This window comes from Cynocephalus volans, chromosome 1 (genome assembly GCF_027409185.1).
Source record: "Cynocephalus volans isolate mCynVol1 chromosome 1, mCynVol1.pri, whole genome shotgun sequence".
NCBI lineage: Eukaryota > Metazoa > Chordata > Mammalia > Dermoptera > Cynocephalidae > Cynocephalus > Cynocephalus volans.
This window is the reverse complement of record NC_084460.1, coordinates 105,053,248-105,075,388: the sequence shown is the minus strand read 5'-3', so window position 1 is coordinate 105,075,388 and position 22,141 is coordinate 105,053,248. Positions and strand designations below refer to the sequence as shown.

At 34.9% G+C, this 22,141-nt stretch overlaps 1 pseudogene; it reads left to right on the top strand.

The window, feature by feature from the left end:
- Window positions 1–122: 122 nt before the first annotated feature.
- On the top strand, window positions 123–20,979 carry LOC134383770 (diablo IAP-binding mitochondrial protein-like; annotated as a pseudogene).
- Window positions 20,980–22,141: the final 1,162 nt, after the last annotated feature.

The window sequence follows — 22,141 nt, the reverse complement described above, 5'->3', positions numbered from 1 at the left end:
TTTCAAAGCACAGATTTTTGTATCTCACCCCCAGAACAGCCTTTGGGGAGGGTATGGTATGGGACTCAGGAATTGCAGAATTTTCTTTCCAGGTCATGCTAATGATCAGCATGTTATCGGAAATGCAATGGCGTGCAATGGTGAAGCTCTCAGAGCCTTCGGAACAATCTAGAACTGTATTTTTTCTACATGTTAGCCTTCAACAGCTGTGTTTTGAGTTCTTGTGCCTAAATTCAATAGGTATTTTTGTTTTACTTTTTGGACACCAGTTTATTAGTTGACACTCATCATTCTTGTCAATATGTTGCCTGCAGTAGTATCTCTCCTCATTTCTAAATAATGGCTCTTATATTCTATGAATTTATGAGATAAATGAAACTGTTACAATTATGTATAAATTAAGAATAAGTGGGAGAACTTTGGCTACCAAAATTACAAAAAAAAAAAAAAAAAAAAAAAACTACTGCAAAACAAACAGAATTGTGGAGAGGCTTAGGATTTGGAAGCAGCAGATATTGTAAAGTAGAAATGAGAATGGGACTCAATTCAGGGACAGTCATGAGATTCATTAAATGCCTATATGCCACAAACAGTGCCACTATTTCTTCGCCAAAATCTTCTAAAAAAATTTAACAACCTATGAGGGAAAGCCAGGGCATTTAGTGTGGGTGATGGTACTCAATAGTGATGCTTCCTTAATCCTTTCATTTGGGGTCTTTCAGCACAGCCGCTGGTCCCTTTGCACAAAGTTCCTAGTCAGCCTTCATTTTCCTTTGTTCTCAAGCATGAGTGGGCAGGAAAAAACTAACAGTATTTGAGGAAAAACCTGCAGCATAAACGAGAAAAATCACAAGAAGCACAGGAAGAAATTGTCCCTGGAGGAAAGAGAGAGTATTCAGAGAACCAAAGAAAACAATTTTAAAAATATGTTCTGATTAAAGGAGAATTTGCTGAGCCCAATATTCATATTTTTCTTCTGTTTGATACATTGGGATTTTGACACTTTAGAACAATATACCATAACAAGATTCTGAGAGGATAAAAGCAATGCTAATTTTATACAACAGTTAGGGCCTATGGACTCTTAGGAAACTTGTCATATATCTGCAAGGGTTTGCGTAGTCTAAAAACTGCTGTGATATTCAACACTAATGTAAGATATTAAAAAAATCTAGATGAAATGGCTGAATTTGTTGTATAAGGAAAATTACTAAAAGTGACTTGGGAAGAAGCAAATAAACTAATAGAATAAATTAAAGTGATATTCAAACATCTACATTCCCAGTTTTCCCCAACCGAAAAATAAAATTTTTTAAAAAGAAAAAAAACAAACAAAAAAAAAAACAGGCCCAGAGAGCTTTACTTGTTAATTTTACAAAATCTTCAAGTAAGAGATAATTCCTATGTTATTTTAAAAATATAGAAAACTTTCTAATCCAAAACAATATATTAGCACATTTGAATACAAAAGTTTATTAGAGGAATAATATTTCATAATTAATTAGACATAAACCAAAGAACACAGGGATGATTCAAAATTAGGACCACTATTTTTATAATTCTCTAGATTGCCAGATTAGAAGAGATAAAGAAAACAGGCATAAAAAGCATTTGAAGAAATTTGAAAACCATACAAACCCTAATCATAAAAAAGCAGAAGCAGCTACATGAATGCCAGACAAAGTAGACTTTAGAAAAATAAATATTATCAGAGATAGAGGGAAGTACTTCCTAAGTGTGGCAATTCATCATGAAACGTGATTTTAAATGTGTAAATTAATAGCAGAGCTTCAAAATACATGAAGTAAAATCTGATTAAACTGAAAAAAGAAATAGAAAAATATAATAGTTGTAGATATAACACTTTTTCCATAATTGATAAAAACCAGTACCCAGAAAAATCAGTAAGTATATAAAAGACTTGAAAAACACGATTCACCAACTTGACCTAAATGACATCTACAAAACACTGCACTAGAAAATGTAGAATAAATATTGTTGCAAACTGCACATGGAATATTCATCAAGATAGACCATATTGTGGGACATAAAATAAGTTCCAATATACCTTTAAAATTGACATCAGATGAGCATGTTCACTGTGTGTAGAGAATTAAATTAGAAATGAATAATAAAAAGATATATGAAAAATCATTAAATATTTGAAAATTAAACAACACATTTCTAAATAGCCCATGGGTCAATAAAGAAATTAAAAGAGAAATAAGATTTTTTAAATTATTATTATTATATGCCAAATTATAATAAATACAGAATATATAAAAAATTATAAAACAGGCTTAGAGAAAAATATATAACATTAGATAATAGAAAAAAAGTCTAAAATTAACTATTTTACACCTAAGAAGTTATAAAAAGAAGAGCAAAGGAAACACAAAGAAGTAGAAGAAAAGAAATACTATAACGATTAGACACCATCATCAAGTGAAATTTATTTTGGGAATGCAAAAATGGTTCAACATACACAAATCAATAAATGTGATATATCACACCAACATAATGAAGAACAAAAACCACATAATCACATCAATAGACACAGAAAAAGCATTTGATAAAACTCAACATTCCTTCATGATAAAAAACTCTCAACAAATTAGGTACAGAAGGAATGTATCTCAACACAGTAAAGGCCATATATAACAGATTCACAGCAAACACCATACTGAACAGGAAAAAGTTCAAAGCTTTTCCTGTAAAAACAGGAACAAGACAAGGATGCCCACTTTCATTACTGTTATTCAACATAGTACTAGAAGTCCTAGACAGAGCAATTAGGCAATAGAAAGAAATAAAGGGCATCCAAACTGGAAAAGAGGAAGTCAAATTGTCCCTGTTTGCAGATGACATGACCTTATACACAGAAAATTCTAAGGACTCCAAAAAAACTCTTTGAACTGATAAACAAATTCAATAAAGTTTCAGGATAGAAAATCAACATAGAAAAATCAACAGCACTTCTACACACCAAAAATAAACCAGCTGAAAAAGAACTCAAGAAATCAAGCCCATTTCCAATGGCTACAAAAGAATAAAATATCTAGAAATAAATTTAGCCAAGGAGGTGAAAGATCTCTGCAATAAAAACTACAAAACACCAATGAAAGAAATTAAAGAGGACACAAAACATAGAAAGATATCCCATATTCATGGATTGGAAAAATTTATATTGTCAAAATGACAATACTGCCCACAGCAATCTGCAGATTCAATGCAATCCCTATCAAAATACCACTAAGATTCTTCACAGAAATAGAAAAAACAACCCTAACATTAATATGGAACCACAAAAGACTCAAAATAGCCAAGGGTAATCCCAAGCAAAAAGAACAAAGCTAGAAGCATCAGGCTACCTGACTTCAAAATATACTAAAAAGCTATAGGAATCAAAACAGCATGGTATGACATTAAAAACAGATGCATGGACCAATGGAACAGAATAAAGAACCCAGAAATAAAGCCATATATCTACAGCTTACTGATATTTAACAAAGACACTAAGAACATACATTGTGGAAAAGACAGCCTCTTCAATACATGGTGCTGTGAAAACTGGTTATCCATATACACAGAAGAATGAAACTATAATTTCAAACAACCCAGTAGCAAAAAACAAATAATTTGATTAACAAACAGGCAAATGACCTGAATAAACATTTCTCAAAAAAAGATATACAAATGGCCAACGGGTATATGAAAAAGAAAAAAATGCTTAACATCACTAATCAAAACCACAACTCTAACTCCAGTTAGAACGGCTATTGTTAAAAAAAAAAAAAAATAACAGAAAATGCTAGGGAGGATGCAGAGAAAAAGGAACTCACATACATTGTTTGTTGGAATGCAAATTAGTACAGCCATACAGAAAACAGTATGGAGGTTCCTCAAAAAACTAAAAATATAACTAGCATCTATCCAGCAATTCCACTGCTAGGTATTTGTCCAAAGGAAATAAGTATGTCAAAGAGATACCTGCACCCCCATGTTTATTGCAGCTCTATTTACAATAGCCAAAATATGAAATCAATCCTAAGTGTTTATCGACAGATGAATGGATAAGGAAAATGTGGTATGTATACACAATGAAATACTACTCAGCCATAAAGGAAGAATGAGATCCTGTCATTCACAGCAACATGGACGAGCCTGGAAGACATTATGTTAAGTGAAATAAGTCAGGCACAGAAATAAATGTTGCATGTCCTCACTAATATGTAGTAGCTAAAAAAAGTGAGCTCATAGAAGTAGAGAGTAGAACTGTGGTTACTAGAGAGTGGGAAAGGGAAGGGGGAAGTGGAATAGGGAGAGATTGGTTAATGGATACAGAGTTATAGCAAGCAAGAAAGAATAAGTTCTAGTATTTGATAGCAGTGCAAGGTGTCTATAATTAACAATAATTTATCGTATAATTTTCAAATGGCTAGAAGAGAGGAGTTCAAATGTTCTCATCACAAAGAAATGATAAATGTTTGCCATGATGAAGATGCTAATTAGCCTGACTTGATCATCACACAGTGCATACATGCATTGAAATATTACTCTGTTCCCCATAAATATGTACAATTACATGTCAACTAAAAAATAAAAAATTTAAAAAATAAGTACTATACATAAAAGCAGAAATCAAAAAACACAAAATGTACAAGCAGTAATGAAAAGTCAATGAAAATAAAGCTGGTTCTTTGAAAAGAAATATGAAATTGATTAAAAAGAGAGAGGATAAAAATTAACAATATCAGGAATGAAAGAGTAGTGATCCAAAGAGTTACCTCATAATAATAAAAGAATAAAAAATTATAAATAGAGGCCAAAAAATGTGAAAACAGAGATAAATGGACAAGTTCTTTGAAAAACACATATTATCAAAATCAACACATAATAACACAGAAAATTTAAATAGCTCACAGAAAATATAAATTTACTTTTTAAATAAATTCAATAAATTAAATTTGTCATCAAAAACATATTCCCTCACAGAAAACTTCAAGCCCAGATGGCTTTACTGGTGAATTCTGTCAAATATTTTGAAAGAAACAATACCATTCTTACATAAATATTTCAGAAAGCAGGAAAAAAAACTCAACTGTTTTTAGCAGGTGAGCATTACATGATACCAAAAGCAGACAGAAATATTGCAAATAACTCTATTTACAATAGCCAAGATATGGAACCAACCTAAATGTCCATCAACGGATGACTAGATAAGGAAAATGTGGTATATGTACACAATGGAATACTACTCAGCCATAAAAAAAGAATGAAATTTTGCCATTTGCAGGAACATGGATGAGCTTGGAGAAAATTATGTTAGTAAAATCAGCCTGGAACAGAGGGAAAAATACCACATGTCCTCATTCATATGTGGGAGTTAAGAGAGAAAGAAGAAAGGAAAGAAAGACCACAGTGATGTGTCGAACTTGCAGAGGGAGAAAACAGACCTAGGGCTGCCAGAATAGGGGTTAGGGGTGAGTGGGAGAGGGACAATGGGGAGAGGTTGGGTGGGAGACATGGGGAATATTTGCAATTTGAGGTGGTGGGCATGCTGATAGCATTGCTTTGCTCACCATAATTTGGGCACAGTTGCTAACAGTCAGCTCTTTCCCCATGAATATGTATAATCAATAAAAAAAATTAAAAATTAAATAAATTGCAAATAAAGAATAAAAATCCCTCATGAATACTGACATAAAAATTCTCTAAAATATATTAGCAAATTTATTATAGATGGTATAGCCCTGTGGTCAGAAAGAGGATGGTATCTTCCCATGGAAAAATGTGTTTGGAGTAGGAGAAGAGACATTCTGAAAGGAGAGTATATATCTCCATTTATTTTTAGAACTTCTTTAATCTCTCTTGACAGTTTTTAATCTCAGGTTTTGCACCCATTTTGGTAAATTTATCTCTAAGGTTCTTTTATTTATTTTTTCTATATACTAGAAACAAACAATTGAAAAACTAAATTTTTTAAAAGGCTATCATGTCGGCAAAAATGGTAGAGTAAGGACCTCTGAAAATTTATTTCTCCATAAAAACAATGCAAAAACTGGCAAAAATCTCAGAATCAACTTTTTTAGAACTCTCAAAATTAACCAAGGGCTTGCAGCAACCTAGGGAACATTTAGTCAAGAAAAACTTCCAGATCTTGGTAACAACGGTGAGCTTCTAATTTATGCCAGTCCCATTTCCCACTCCCCAGCTTTTCAGAAGCTATAAAAAAACAACAGTTCACATTCCCCTTACCAAAGGGAGCAGAACAGACCTGGAGCTCTTTCAAAGTCTTATTCCCTAAGAGAAGTCTTTATTTGATCTGTCTCATTGTTTCCTAGAAGTCCTATTTGAAAGGCTTGTCTTTATCAACAAGCAAGAGAGAAGCTACTCATCACATACAAGGAATCTTCAGTAAGATTAATAGCTAATTTCTTTTCAGAAAGTATGGAGGCCAGAAGGCAAGTTCTGGAAAAGAAAGTTTTTTAAAAAGATATCTATCTGAGGTGACAGATACATTAATTACCTCAAGTGTAGTAACCATTTCACAATGTATGCATATGTTAAATATCACATTGTGTACTTTGAATATATACAATTTTCATTTGTTAATTATACCTCAATAAAGGTGAAAAAAAAAAGAAAACCAAAACTGTCAATCAAGAATTCTATAGCCAGCAAAACCACCCTTCGAAAATGAAAGAGAAATTAAGACATTCCCAGATAGTAAAAACCTAAGATAGTTCTTCTCTAAAAGATCTGCCCCACAAGAAATACTAAAGGGAGTCTTTCAGGCTGAAATTAAAGAACACTAAATAGTAACACAAAATAAAAAGCACCAATAAAGGTAACTACATAGGTAAATATCAAAGGCAGTATAAATGTATTTTGTGTTTGTGACTCTGTTTTTTTCTATCTAATTTAAATGACAACTGCATAATGCAATAATTATAACTCTAACTTGGTGAGTACACGATGTATGAATATGTAATTTGTGACAATAATAGTATCGGAGGTGGGGAGTGGACCTAAATAGGAGCAAGGGTTTTATATACTATTAAAATTAAGTTGGTATTAATCAAAATTAAAGTGTTACAAATTAAGATGTTAACAATAGTTCAAGACAGACGTCCTTGAGAGCAGGTTAACCTACTGATGAATATCTTTTTAAAAGGTTGCTTTATTGTTATGTAAAAATACTGAGGAAACTGCTGTAGGAAAACACAGTATTTGCTAAGAACAAGCTTTTCTTGGTGGATCGACTTAACCTTTTGCAAATTGCATTATGGAATGTCACTTTGTTATATCGCTGATGTTACCAGCCTCTATTGTGAAACTATACTTAGCCATAACTCCACTTATGTTCCTTTTCTATAACTTCCTGTTCTGGAGAATAAATAGGGGGAGAGAACCCCAGTTCATGGTTAATTTCCCAAAGGAGGAATGCCTCTCTCTTGAGGGTTTCAGGAAGTTAACCCCTTTGGGGTGTCTCACTGCTCAGAAGAAATGGGCTTTGAGTAATCCTTTTTGCATCTCCATCACCCAGGGGAAGAAAGGTGACAAATCCGTGTGAGGAAAAGCAACAGAAAATATGTTATTTGATGACAATGGAATGAAACTAGAAATCAATAACAGAAGGAAATTGGGGATCACAAATATGTAGAACATATGTCAAGCACAGTCCAAAATAACCAATGGGTCAAAAGAAAAATCAAAAAGGAAATTATAATATACTTTGAAATTACTGAAAATAAAAACACAATATATCAAAACTTGTGGAATTCAGCAAAGCAGGACTTAGGTAAACTTGTAGCTGTAAATGCCTATATTAAAAAAAGAAAGTTCCAAATCAATAACCTAACTTTTCACCTTCAGAAACTAGAAACAGAGGAGCAAACTCAACCCAAAGAAAGCAGAGGAAGAAAATAATAAAGACGGAAGTTGAGATAAATAAAATAGAGAATAGAAAAACAATAGGAAAAGTCAATGAAGCCGAAAGTTGCTTCCTTAAAAATATCAACAAAATTGACAAATGTTTAGCTAGACTGGCCAAGAAAAAAGAGACAGAATGCTCAAATTATTAAAAGCAAGCATAAAAGAAGGACAATTACTACTAACATAACAGAAATAAAAAGGATTATAAGGTAATACTATGAACAACTGTATATGAGAAATTTAGATAACCGAGACGAGATGGGAAAATTTGTAGAAAGAAACAAACTGCCAAGACTGACTCAGAAGAAACAGAAAATATGAATGGACCTGTAAGAGCAAAAGAGATTGAGTTTGAAATTTTTAAATCTTCCCATAAAGAAAAGCCCAGAACCAAATGGCTTCATTGGTGAATCCAATTAAATATTTTAAGAAGAATGAACACCAGGCTTTCATAAAGTCTGCCCAAAAAAACAACAGAAAGAAACACTACCCCAATTTGTTCTATAAGGCCAGCATTTATCCCAGGAATGAAAGGTTGTTTAAACATACGAAAATTAATTAATATAATATATGATATTAATAGAATAAAAGGGAAAATATACATGATCATCTCAATGTATACAGAAAATGCATTTGACAAAATCTAATACTCTTTCATGATAAAAACACTCAACAAACTAGAAAAAGAAAGGAATTTCCTCAACCTGATAAACCGCACTACAAAAAACCCACAGCTACCTCATACTTAATGAGTATTAAGATCAGGAATAAGACAATGAAGTCCACTTTTACCACTTTTGTCAACATTGGACTGGAGGTTCTTGCATGGCAGTCAAGAAAAACAAATAAAAGGCATCCATATTAGAAAGGAAGAAGTAAAGCTATGTCTATTCACAGATGACACAATATTATATACAGAAAATTCTAAGGAACATGCACACACTAAAAAACTATTAAAGATTATGAATAAGTTCAGCAAGTTTGCAGGATTCAAGATCAATATACAAAAAATCATTTATATTTCTATATACCAGCAATGAACAATACAAAAATTAATTTAAGAAAGCAATTCCATTTACAACATCAAAAAGAATAAAATACTTAGGAATTAATTTAACCAAAGAGAAGCAAGACATTTACACTGAAAACTACAAAACATTGTTGAGAGAAATTTAAAAAGACCTAAATAAATGGAAAGACATTCCATGTTCACGGATTCGATGATGTAATATTGTTGAGATGTCAATACTCCTCATTTATCTATAGATTCTACAATCCCTATCAAAATTCCAAATAACTTTTTAACATAAATGGACAAACTGATTCTAAAATTCAAGGAAATTGCAAGAGGCCCTGAATAGCACTGCCCCTGCCCCCCCATACTTGAGATAAAACAAAAAGTTGTAAGACCCACACTTCCCAATTTCAAAATCTATTACAGTTACAGTAGTCAAGATAATGAAAACCAAAAGTTGTAAGACCCACACTTCCCAATTTCAAAATCTATTACAGTTACAGTAGTCAAGATAATGTGATACTGGCATAAAAAGAGACATATAGATCAATGGAATAGAATTGATAGCCCAGATATAAATTCATACATTTATGGTCAATTGATTTCTACAAGAATGTCAAGACAATCTTACGGGGGGAAAAAACAGTCTTTTCAACAAATGTTGCTTGGAATCAGTATGGATCAAAGACCTAAACATAAGAAGTAAGAGTATGTTTACCAAAGCAAACACAGGTGTAAATCTTCATGACCTTGATTTCTTAAATATGACACCAAAAGCACAAGCAACCAAAGGAAAAAAATAAAAAGTTGGACTTCCTCAAAATTTAAAGAATTTGTGCTTCAAAAGATACCATCAACAAAGTGAAAAGATAACCACTGAATGGGAGAAAATATTTGCAAATCATATATCTGATAAGGGTGTAGTAATCAGAATAAAAAAGAACTCTTACAGCTCAACAATAAAAAAGAAAACCCAATTTCTTATAAGCTGTTTTAGTCCATTTTGTGTTGCTATAACAGAAATACCTGAGACTGGGTAATTTATAAGGAAAAGAGGTTTATTTGGCTTACGATTTGGGATAGCTGCATCTGGCATGGGCCTCAGACTGTTTCTGCTCATGGCGGAAAGTGGCAGGCAGCTGGCGGGTACAAGCAGATCACATGGCAAGAGGAAGCAAGAGAGAGAGAAGGTGCCAGGGTCTTTTTAAACAACAAGCTCTCGCGGGAACTAATAGAGTGAGAACTCACTCATTAATCCCCCCTGCCCCAGGGAGAGCATTAATCCATTCATGAGGGATCCACCCCCATGACTCAATCAGTTTCCAACACTGCCACATTGGAGATCAAATTTCCACATGAGTTTTGGAGGGGACAACACATTCAAATTCCATCATAAGCAAAGGATGTGAACAGATATTTCTACAAAAATAAAATACAAATGACCAATTAAGCACATGAAAAAATGCTCAGCATTTTTAGTCATTAAGGAAATGCAAATCAAAACCACAGTGGGATACCACTTCACACCCTGCAGGTGATTGAAAGAAAAAAATGGAAAATAACAAGTGTTAGTAAGGATGCAGAGAAATTAGAACCTTCATACATTGCTGGTGAAAACGTAAAATGGTGCAGTCACTGTGGAAAACAGTTGGACAGTCCCTCAAAAAGTTAGATATAGAGTTAGCATATGATCCAGCAATTCCTCTCCTAAGTATATATCCAAGAGAATTGAAAAAAATACATTAATACAAAAATTGTACAGAATTGTTCACAGCAGCGCTATTCATAATAGCCAAAAAGCGGAAACTCAAATCCCACCATCTAATGAATAGATAAACAAAATGTGGTACAGCCATAAAATAAAATTTTATTCAGACATGAAAAAGAATGAAGAACTTATATATACTACAATATGAATGAAAACAGAAAATATTACCCTTAGTGGAAAAAAAGCCAGATGCAAAAGGTCATGTGTTGTATGATTTCATTTACATGAAATGTACAGAATAGGCAAATCCATAGAAAAAGAAAGTAGATTAGTGCTTGCCAGGGGATTGGGGGAGGAGATAATAGGAAGTGACTGCTAATGAGTACTGGGTTTCTTTTGGGGGTGATAAATGTGTCCTGGAATCAGTAGTAATGTCTGCGTAACTTTGTGAATATACTAAAACCACTGAATTACATTTTTAAATGGTGGATTTTATGGTATGTGAATTCTATCTCAATTTTAAAAGTTTAAAAAAATATAATTTACAATAACATAAGAAATGACTTTAAGAAAATGATGATGCTCTTTTAATGAGTTTGTAAAAGAAAGCCTGTAGTCCCATTGATTCAGTAAAATTCCTGGCATAAAGAAAATGATAAATTGTTCAAATCTAACATCTGTGTAGCTCATTTTTAAATAGATGTGCTTCATAACTTGTTATAATTTAGTTTTTTATTCTTCCACATTTTCCAAAAAGGTGAAGAGTAGAGGATTTGAATTGACTATGTTTTTCCTTACTAAGGTACCAGTTAGCAAGAGATGGATTATTTGTAAATAAATTCTTCTCTGATTATGAGTCAAATGAATTTATATCCATTTTGTAAGAGATTTAAAGTAATTCAAAATTATACACTAAAGATAACTCACATGTCACCAGCCTGACTAACCTGTGCATATTGTTAGAGATTACTCTTACCCAAGGTATTACGACATGGCCTACTAGCTGGAAATTGAAAGTGTGTCTCACGCTCTTGCCATTGCAGCACAAGTTCTGGGAGTTTCCTAGTAAGTTGCCACAGGCATGCTCCAGAATAATTGCCTCCATATCTTCTGCTCTGTCCTTTCATCTCATCACTGTGGTACTACTGCCTCTTCAGGAATGCTCCTTTGGAGACAGCTGTTCAGCCAAAGATAATTCCACTGGAGATTCTGCTGATGTCCTTATCCTGGCTTTGAAGAGAAAATGTTTTCCCTCAATTCCACAACAGAATAACACTTTTTAAAATTTTTATGGAAAACCTGAGGATAAGGAAATCCAACATGGAATGTAGCTTACACTAGAAAAGCTCTTAGAGATCACAGGGCAAAATCTGACCTTGAATCCATGCCTGGCTCTTGACAGGGCTCTATGAAGCACACCACTGGAATTTCCAGGTAAGACCATGCCTCTGATTTCATGTCCAATACCCATTTGGTCCTAGAAAAAAGAGAAAATTCTCTCTTCTCAGTTCAAATAGGTAAAGCCTATGTCCTTAAGGAAAATCCCACCTTACTCCACTATACCATTTCCATAATTCACTTACATTTTTAGCTAATAATCCAATCAAAATATGATAAGGGTCTAAACTAAGACAGTAGCAGCAAGGATGAAGAGAAGAGAATTCAAAGCTGTAATTAGCAAAAGGTGGTAACCAATTAGATATGGGAACTGAGAAAAAAAGATAATAAAAAAGAGCAGGCCAGAAACTGGGCATAACTGAGAGTGTTTATATCAGAGAGTTTGGGTAGTAAGAGATTTTAGCCATAAAGTCAAAATAGGGATGAAGTAAAAGTACCATATGTTCAAATGAGCCATGGTAGGAAGATATGAGGGAGCACAATTCTCACTGAATCACTTAGTCATAGATATGTCCTTCTGGTAGGGCTATATAGTAAAAGCTCTTAGAAAAGAAGACAATTAACCTAAATAAACCAGGTTGTGGACTGCAGAATTTAGTGGCTCCTAAGAAACAGTGTCTTCCAGCAACAGATATGTGTCTAAGTTATCTAAGTTATATATATGAGGGAAATGAACCCAATTCAAAGCAAGGGCTACATGAAACAATGTCCAAGGCTACACATTGGAGCATCACAGAACTTAGCAAGGAGGTCAGAAACCCAACAGAGATGTTCTTGCCAAACTCTGGGCAAGAACCAGGGAAAATTTACATTCCATGGGACTGTGGCTAGTGGGAGGTGTTCCTACCTGAAATAAGTGAGGATGGTAGGAGAAAAGAGAGATAAGATCTCAACCTCAGTATCTCAAGGGTTCTTAACCCTGTTTGTACCCCAGGCCTGTCTGTTTGAAGCCTATGGACCGCTTCTCAGAATAAAGTTTTTAAATATGTCAAATAAAATGCATACTATCACAAAGAGAAACAGATTATGTTGAAATAAAACTACTGAATTTTTTTTAGTTACATAGCAATAAGTATGCTTCTTTATTAACACATTAAATAAGAATTGTTTCAGAATACTGTAGTTTGAAGTAGTGGTAAGTATAAATGACATTTTAAGATTTATAATAATTTTAATATATTATAAAAATATCTGAAACTTCTTTTGGTGACAAAATTACAGGTATTCCTAATGTTATTGTGTTTTGATGCCTACATTCATAATTGAAGGAAACGATAAACTTAGAAGTTCATGAAAATAAAAAATATAATGTTTTTCCATTAAATTTCACAAACTTTTTGCATGTTGGGAATTCCTGATTAAGAATCTTGGTCTAGAGTTAAAACAGAACACAGCCTGACCGATGGAGCCTAGATCTAAGACAGGAGTTAAGAAATGAAGAAGGTAAAGAAAATGGGCTGGAACAAGTATAGGGCAAACAGTAACTTTTGTTGGGCCCTGCCTGGGCAAAGGTACAAATGGAGGTTCCTAGCTTGTGCATCCACTGCCCCACCTTCTCTTCCCACCATTCATTGCCCTTTTTTCCACTAAGTGAAAGGAATCAGCTTGAGGGTTCCCAGTGTATGGTCTAGAAAGGGGCTAAGATCTCTAAGTGAGCACATCCCCTTGATGTAGGAAATTTTTGCATAAATCTAATTTTGGAAAGAGAGAAGAGAGAAAACAGGGTAAAAGCAATACTTCAAGAAATATGACTAAATTTTTTAAAATGAAAAAAATCAATAGATTTTGAAGAAAAATTACCCCCAAGAAGCGCAAGGTTTTAATATCCATCTGAACTATATTATACTAACACTGCTAAAAAACAAAGACAAATGGGAAAACTTAAAAGCATCCAAAGAAAGCAGGGGAGGCAGAAGCTCCGCAGAGATCACATGCCCTGCAGCGCCCCGGCACGCGAACCAGCAGGTAGGCCTCACCGCCGCCACCCAACTCCATCCCCAGCCTGGCCGAGTGCACGCAGAGCAGGGAGACGTTCAGCCAGAGAAGTGGAAGATCCGCAGAGACCACACGCCCTACACTGCTGGCTCATGACCCAGCAGGTAGGCCTTGCTGCTGCAGCCAACTCCATCCCCAGCCCAGCTGAGTGCATGCTGAACAGAGAGGTGCCTCCTGGAGAGGCCCAAGATCTGAGGCGACCACACACCCAAGACACTAGTGGCCAACCGAGAAGACACTGAGGCAGCCATACCAAATTGGCAGCCCCAGCAGCATCCTAGAGGGACAATAGTGTCAAACCAGTGGACTGTGAAATCCCCTTCCACAATGACTAAACATCAAAGGAAAGATACCAGAAATATGAAAAATCAAGAAAGTACACCACCAAACGGTAATAACTCTCAAGCTCTAGATCCTATAGAACAAGAAGCCCTTGAAATGTCTGACAAGAAATTTTGAATGAAAATTCTAAGGAAACTAAATGAGATACAAGAAAACTCAGCTAGACAACATGATGAAATGAGGAAAAGTATAAAGGACCTGAAAGAAGAAATGTACAAGGAAACCAATGCCCTGAAAAAGAATGTAGCAGAGCTCGCTGAGCTGAAGAATTCATTCAATGAAATAAAAAACACAACAGAGAGTTTAACCAGCAGGCTCGCAGAAGCAGAAGAGAGAACTTCTGACCTTGAAGATGGGCTGTTTGAAATAATACAGGCAGACAAAAAAAAGGAAAAAGAATTCAAAGCATTGAAGAAAATCTAAGAGAGATATCAGAAAACCTTATGTACTCAAATATCCGAGTCATGGGTATTCCAGAGGGGGAGGAAATAGGAGATTGCATTGAAAATATATTCAACAAAATAGTGGTGAAAACTTCCCAGGTATTGGAAAACGCACAGATCTTCACATTCAGGAAGCGCAAAGATCCCCAAACCTATTCAACCCAGAAAGGTGTTCTCCAAGACATGTTACAGTCAAATTGGCAAAACTCAAAGACAAAGAGAGAATCTTAAAAGCTGCAAGAGAGAAGCATCAAATCACCTATAAGGGAGCCCCAATCAGACTAACATCAGACTTTTCATCACAAACCCTAAAAGCCAGAAAGGAATGGGATGATATATTCAAAATACTAAAAGACAGAGATTGCCAGCCAAGAATACTCTACCCCACAAGGCTATCCTTCTGAAATACAGGGCAAATAGTATATTTCCCAGACAAACAAAAACGGCAGGAGTTCACTACCACACAACCACCCTTACAAGAAATTCTCAGGGAGTACTGGGTTTGGTACCTGAAAAACAACTACCACTGCCATAAAAACCCAAGAAAAATCAAAATCCACTAGTATAATAAAAATGGCATCTATGAAAACAAACAAATAAAGCCTATCTACAACCTAAGGAACCAACAAATACAGAAAACACACAGTAAATCAGAAAGAAAGGAAGAAAAGACATCCAAACAAAAATCAATAAAATGCTAGGATTAAATCAACACTTTTCAGTAACAACTCTTAATGTAAAAGGTTTAAATTCCCCAATCAAAAGACACAGACTGGCTGACTGGATTAAAAAGGAGGACCCAACTATATGCCACCATCAAGAGACCCACCTCACCGATAAAGACTCACATAGACTAAGAGTGAAAGGATAGAAAAAGATTTACCATGCAAACAGAAATGAAAAACAAGCTGGAGTAGCTATTCTTATATCTGACAAAATAGACTTTAAACTAAAAACATAAAAAAAGATAATGAAGGCAACTACATAATGATAAAAGGATTGATCCATCAAGAAGACATAACAATCATAAATATATACGCACCCAACATCAGAGCAGCCAGATTTATAAAGCAAACTCTATTAGACCTAAAGAAGGAAATAGACACTAATACCATAATAGCAGGGGATCCTGAACACCCCACTGTCAATATTGGACAGATCATCTAGGCAAAGAATCAGCAGAGAAACACAAGATCTAAACAGCATTCTAGACCAATTGGACTTGGCAGATATCTACAGAACATTCCATCCAACAACCTTAGAATACTCATTCTTCTCATCAGCACATGGATCATTCTCCAGGATAGAGCACATGTTAGGTCACAAATCAAGTCTCAACAAATTCAAACAAATTGGAATTACCCCATGTATTTTATCAGACCACAATGGATTAAAATTAGAAATCAATAACAAACGAAACTCTGGAAACTATACAAACACATGGAAATTAAACAGCATTCTACTTAATGACATATGGGTCCAAGAAGAAATCAAGCAGGAAATCAAAAAATTTATTGAAACTAATGAAAATAATGATACATCATACCAAAACCTGTGAGATACTGCAAAAGCAGTACTAAGGGGGAAATTTATCGCATTAAATGCTTACTTCAGAAGAATGGAAAGATGGCAAGTGAACAACCTAAAACTTTCCCTTAAAGAACTAGAAAAACAAGAACAATCCAAACCTAAAGTTAGCAGACGGAAAGAAATCATTAAGATCAGACCAGAACTTAATGAAATCGAAACCCAAGAAACAATACAAAAGATCAATGAATCAAAAAGTTGGTTTTTTAAAAGATAAATAAAATTGACAGACCATTAGCATGGCTAAGTAAAAAAAGAAGATAGAAGATCCAAATAACAAAAATTAGAAATGAAAACGGTGATATTACAACTGATACATCTGAAATACGAGGAATCATTCGAGACTATTATAAACAACTATATGCCAACAAATTTGAAAATCTGGAGGAAATAGATAAATTTCTGGACACACACAAGCTTCCAAAACTGAGCCAAGAAGATGTTGAAAATCTGAACAGACCAATAACAATAAAGGAGATTGAAGCTGTTATCAGAAGGCTCCCAACAAAGAAAAACCCAGGACCAGATGGATTCACAGCAGATTTTTACCAAACATTCAAAGAGGAACTGACACCAATTCTTCACAGACTATTCCAAAAGACTGAAACAGAGGCAATTCTCGCAATCTCATTCTATGAAGCAAAGATCACCCTGATACCAAAAGTAGGTAAAGATACAACTAAAAAAGAAAACTATAGGCCAATATCCTTGATGAACCTAGATGCAAAAATCCTCAATAAAATACTAGTTAACAGAATACAGCAGCACATACGTAAAATTATACACCACAATCAAGTGGGATTCACCCCAGGGATACAAGGTTGGTTCAACATACACAAATCAATAAATGTGATACACCATATCAATAAAATCAAACACAAGGACCATATGATCATCTCTATAGATACTGAAAAAGTATTTGATAAAATTCAACATTCATTCATGACAAAACCCTCTATAAGTTAGGTATAGATGGAAAGTATCTCAACATAATTAAAGCCATATATGATAAACCCACTGCCAATATAATCCTGAATGGGGAACAGGAACAGGAACTAGACAAGGATGTCTACACTCACCACTCCTATTCAACATAGTGTTGGAAGTACTAGCCAGAGCAATCGGAGAAGAGAAGGAAATAAAGAGCATCCAGACTGGAAAAGGTGAAGTCAAACTGTCCTTGTTTGCAGATAACATGATCCTATATATCGAGCAGCCTAAAGTCTCTCCAAAAAAACTCTTGGAGTTGATAAATGATTTCAGCAAAGTAGAGGGATAAAGAATCAACACACAAAATCAGTAGCATTTCTATTCTCCAATAATGAACATGCAGAAAGAGAAATCAAGAAAGCTTTCCCATTTACAATAGCCACCAAAAAAATAAAATACTTAGGAATTGAGTTAACCAAGGATGTGAAAAATCTCTATAATGAGAACTACCAAACCACTGCTGAGAGAAATTAGAGAGGATACAAGAAGATGGAAAGATATCGCATGGTCTTGGATTGGAAGAATCAACATCGTGAAAATGTCCATACTACCCAAAAGTGATATACAAATTCAATGCAATCCGCATCAAAATTCCAATGACATTTTTCTCAGAAATGGAAAAAATTATCCAGACATTTACATGGAATAACAAAAGACCATGCATAGCCAAAGCAATGCTGAGCAAAAAAAATAAAGCTGGAGGCATAACACTACCTGACTTTAAACTATACTACAAAGCTATAATAACTAAAACAGCATGGTAGTGGCATAAAAACAGACACACTGATCAATGGAATAGAATAGAGAATCCAGAAATCAACCCACACACCTACAGGCATCTGATCTTTGACAAAAGCACCAAGCCTATACACTGGGGAAGAGACTGCCTCTTCAGCAAATTGTGCTGGGATAACTGGATATCCATATGCAGGAGAATGAAACTAGACCCATACCTCTCATCATATACTAAAATCAACTCAAAATGGATTAAAGAATTAAACATACACCCTGAAACAATAAAACTTCTTAAAGAAAACATAGGAGAGACACTTCAGGAAATAGGACTGGACACAAACTTCTTGAATACGACCCCAAAAGCACATGCAACCAAAGGAAAAGTAAACAAATGGGGTTATATCAAACTAAAGAGCTTCTGCACAGCAAAAGAAACAAATAACAGAGTTAAAAGACAACCAACAGAGTGGGAGAAAATATTTGCAAAATATACATCTGACAAAGGATTCATATCCAGAATATACAAGGAACTCAAACAACTTTACAACAAAAAAACAAGCAACCCAATTAAAAAATGGGCAAAAGAGCTAAGTAGGCCTTTCTCTAAGGAAGATATACAAATGGCCAACAGACATATGAAAAAATGCTCAACATCACTCAGCATCCGGGAAATGCAAATCAAAACTACCCTGAGATACCATCTCACCCCAGTTAGGATGGCTAAAATCCAAAAGACTCTGAACGATAAACGCTGGTGAGGTTGTGGAGAAAAAGGAACTCTCATTCATTGTTGGTGGGACTGCAAAATGGTGCAGCCTCTATGGAAAATGGTATGGAGGTTCCTCAAATAATTGCAGATAGATCTGCCATATGACCCAGCTATCCCTCTGCTGGGAATATACCTGGAGGAATGGAAATCATCAAGTCGAAGTTATACCTGTTCCCCAATGTTCATCGCAGCACTCTTTACAATAGCCAAGAGTTGGAACCAGCCCAAATGTCCATCATCGGATGAGTGGATATGGAAAATGTGATACATCTACACGATGGAATACTACTCAGCTATAAAAACGAATGAAATACTGCCATTTGCAACAACATGGATGGATCTTGAGAGAATTATATTAAGTGAAACAAGTCAGGCACAGAAAGAGAAATACCACATGTTCTCACTTATTGGTGGGAGCTAAAAATAAATAAATAAATTCACACACACACACAAAAAGTCGGGGGTGGGGGGGAAGAAGACATAACAACTACAATTCCTTGAAGTTGATACGACAAGCAAACAGAAAGGACATTGTTGGGTAGGAGGGGGGAGAGGAAGGAGGGAGAGAGTTTTTGGTAATGGGCCACAATAATCAACCACATTGTATATCCACAAAATAAAATTAAAAAAAAAAAAACGAAAAATAAAAAAAATAAAATAAAAATTCAGCTTAAAAAAAAAAAAAAGCTTCTGCACAGTAAAAGAAACAATTAACAGAGTTAAAAGACCACCAACAGAGTGTGAGAAAATATTTCCAAAATATACATATGACAAAGGATTAATATCCAGAATATACATGAAGTGAAACAACTTTACAAGAAAAAAACAAGTAACCCAATTAAAAAATATGGATTTTTTTAAGCTTCAAGTATGCTGCTTCAAAAGAGTACATTACATATAAAGAAATAGGGTTGAAAGTGAAATGATGTGAAAAGGCACAGCATACAAAGCCTTACCAAAGAAAACTGGTATAAACATATTATCGTCAGGAAAGAAAACTTTAAGTCAAGAACTATTAGTAGAGGTAAAATGAAATATTTTATAAGGATAAAAGATCATTCCAACAAGAAGATATAATAATCTGAATTTCTACGTATGCTAACATAGCTTCAAAACACAGAAAGCAAAAATCAAAAGAACTACAAGCTGAAATAGAAAAATCCACAATTATAGTGATTATATATTTTAACATACCTCTCTCAGAATCTGATAAAACGAATAGACGGATAATTAGTAAGATATAGACGATTTGAACATTATTAGCAAACAACCTAATGATATATATCTAACAATGGCAGAATAGATATCCTTTTCAAATACACATGAAATGTTCATTAAAAGTGACTAGCTCCACAGGACAGCGGCTCTGACGAGTTAGCTGTCGCAGACATATCCTCCCTCTTCAGGTACAGACAATGTGTTCCTGTCATGGCTAACTAAAAAAGCGCTGTTTCTCAGAACTGATAAGACCATGGCACAAAACTGTGGTGACTGGATTTGATCTAACCTTGTGTACAGTTCCTATCTCACAGAAATTGAACCCTCATTCTGTCAGTAATGATGCATTAATGCTGAGGGCAGTGTCCTTGGTAACAGCACCTCTACCTTTCTCTCTCAGACCACATATGCACTGGTTGAAACAATCACTGCATATTCTAAGATTGTTTATGCCTTAATCTCTCTGTACTGACAATATACCAGTTTACTTCGGAAAATGAATTATCAGGAGAAAGATGAAGTGTGGCAGGTGATTATAGGAGCCAGAGCTGAGATAACTTAAAAACAAGAATACTTGAAGCTGGAAACCACTTGGATGACTGCAGCTGGTCTTTCAGAGATGGCAGCAGAGGCTGCATATAAAACTGGAGCAGATCAGGCTTCCATAACCACCAGGAATCACATTCAGTTGGTGAAACTGCAGGTGCGGGAGTTGCACCAGCTCGCCCAGAAAGAAACCCAGTTGACAGAAGCAAAGACAGAAGAGCTATGTCAGAAAACACAGGAAGAAAGGGACAAGAGCGCTGAGCCACAGCAGGAGGGCTACCTGCATGAGGATTGAGGGCTTGAGCTGGCTGCCCTGTCTGCCCACTCACTGAGGAAAGCAGAGGTGGACGCCATCCCACCCAGGGTTAGACGCCATCCCACCCAGATTTGGCACCACTCTTTGCACAGAAAAGATGCAGCAGGTCCTGCCCTGGCTGATTGGTCCAGAGGCCTTTGTGAGGTATGAGTGCTTGACCCCTCACCCTATGGTCTCAGTCACATACTGGACCTGTACCCTGTTTAACATTTCACCCCACTCAGCACTGCTACTCTTGCCCACTGATCTTTTTACCTCACACCTAAAACATTTTGCCAACTTGGGCCAGAGAGATGGGTCCTTTTGTGTCATGCCCTTAAGTTCAGTAGCTGTTTAACATCAGTTTTCAATCTTATTCACATTTTCAAATATGATTTAGTATTTCCTCCCTTCATAGAAATGTGAGTTTTGTGGGGGAAAGGGAGCCTGTACTATTTGTAAGATTTCTTTTTAAGAGTTTCTGATGCCTTCTCTGATCTAGGCCCACTGCCCAGTAAGGACAGCTCAGGCCAAGGATTCAAAAGTCTATTTTATTATTGAAGCAATGAATGCAGAGTGTTTACCTGGTGCTCTCAACAGGACTTGTTTTAACATATGCTTCTCATTTTCTTCTTTCCTTTGAGTTTCTCTATTGTATCCAAAGGAGAAGAATAACTTTTTTTGCATTTAAAAAAAAAAAAAAGTGTCCATATACTGAGCCATAAAGCAGATCTCAAGAAATTTCAAAAAATCAGATAATACAGAATAGGCTTTTTGACCACATTGCAATTAAGCTAGAAGTCAATTACCAGGAAAAAAAAAAGGTAACTTAAAGTCCCATGAGTTTGGAATATATTTATGTCATACAACCAATGGAACAAAGAAAAAGAAATCTCAATGGAAACCAGGAAATATTTGGAATTGAATATTAAAAATACTACATACCAAAATTGTGGAATATATGTAAAGCAGTGCTAAGAGGGGCATTTATAGTCTTAAATGCATATATTAGAAAAAAGAAAAGGATGAAAATTAATCAGTTAAGCAAACATCTCCAGAAGTTAGAATATGAAGAGCAAAATAATCACAAAATAGAAGGAAGGAAACAGTAAGAATATGAACAGCAATTAATAAAATCAAAAGCAAACATATAATACTGAAG